Below are 1,787 nucleotides of genomic sequence, written 5' to 3'. Positions count from 1 at the left end.
TCTCATGAAACTAGTCTCTTAAAAGCAGTGTTTTCTCCAGCTGGTAGCAGAAAAGGGGGTGAGAAAGGTTGGAAGCAAAGGAGGACTGGATGGATTTGACCTGCCATTGCTGATTTAAAACAGGAAGCAGGTGTCCCATGGGAAGGACTGGAGAGAGGTCTCTAAAAGCTGAGACTCTGCTGACAGCCACCAAAAAACGGGGCTTCAGTCCTACAACTGAAAGCAACTGGATTCTGGAAACAACCTGAATAAGTTTGGCAGTGGATTTTCCCCAGAACTCAAATAGCCAACACCTTGCCTTTGGCCTGAGACACCCTGAGCAGAAGATGCAGCAGCCATGCCAAGCAAGACCTGCGACCTATAGAACAGCAAAATAATGTATGGGTGTTGTTTTAAGCCTCCTGGTTCACGGTAATTTATTATATAGCAACAGAAAACTAGTGTGCCTTCTAAGTCTCCAACCCTCTAATAAAACTCTGTGGAGTTACCAGGTCCAGGAATTTAATCCTTACAACAGCGCTATTAGGCAGGTATTTTTATTATCACCATTTTGCAGATGACAAAACTGAGACTCAGAGAGATTAAATGCTTCTCCTAAAGCCACAGCTAGTAAGTAAGCCGCCAGTCTGACCCCAGTGTTGGTACTCAATGGCTTCTTCTTATTCTTAGGATAAATTCAAACAGAAAAGCATGGAATTAAAGGCTCTTCCTGCTCAACCATCCAGGCCTGCTAGGTACACTCCTCTCTCACTGAAACTCCTTATAGCCCAATAACTGCCATGCTTTCTTGATTCCTTGACTTTGCCTTTGAGTTGGTTTCTTCTGTCTGGAATGTGGCTTGCCCCTGTCTTCCACCTGTTTTTCCTTTGGCAGGCTCAAATAGTCCTTCGGGTCTTTCTAAAGACGTTACTTCCAGTAGGAAATCTTCCTTGATCCTCCCAGATGAGACTGGAGTCTACTGCAGCATCTGGGTAGGTTCCTCTCATACCTCATGCTTTCCCTTATTAGAAAACAGAAGACACTGCGTTAGAAATGTTTATTCCACGGTGCTCTTCACTAGATGGTGAGTTTCCTGCCAGCCAATACTGGTGATTTGTTCATCATGAAACCCCTAGCACTGAACCTGGGGCATAGTAGGAACTCAATAAATATTCACTGCATGAATCAGTGAATTGACACATGTGCTTTATCCAAGAAGCAATGAGAAGTCATCCAAAATCTGGAAAGAAGGGAGTGAGCTTATAGATCTGTGCTCACAGGACTTATTCAAAGCAAGTCTTGCACACAAGGGACTCATCATCTGAGGATAAAACAAGTTCATTGCCATTGTGACATTGGCTTTCTTACGCTGTGAAACTTGGCTTTTATCTCCTCTGGGCCACATATGGATTTTCTGGATACCAGGAAATGTCAGAAACCACTACGGTGGTGTCCCCGGTTTCCCCTTATGGAAGTAGGACACATAAAAGAGCTTATAAGTTGGGTCTGCGCCTCATTCTTCCGCCACAATCAGTAGTTTCCCTGTTAAGAAGGCTGTGGCAAGCCAAGGCGCTGTGGAAACCCACAGACATGACCTGCGGAGAACTGGGAGTGGCCTCTGAAGGTCCCACTCCAGTCAGATCATTTCCTACCTACACTTGTTCATGAAACCCAATGTTTCATCTAGTCCTGTTTATATATGCAAATCTTGCTTCCCATCAAGGAAGACAGGAAGGTCTTTCGCTCATTCTGTGCTTATGGCTCTTAGGTGGTTTTGGTAACGCGATTACAGCGTCTCGGTTAGAGGC

Source organism: Sciurus vulgaris (assembly GCF_902686455.1).
Source record: "Sciurus vulgaris genome assembly, chromosome: 11".
Classification (NCBI taxonomy): Eukaryota; Metazoa; Chordata; class Mammalia; order Rodentia; family Sciuridae; genus Sciurus; species Sciurus vulgaris.
Note: the sequence above shows the minus strand (reverse complement) of the source record.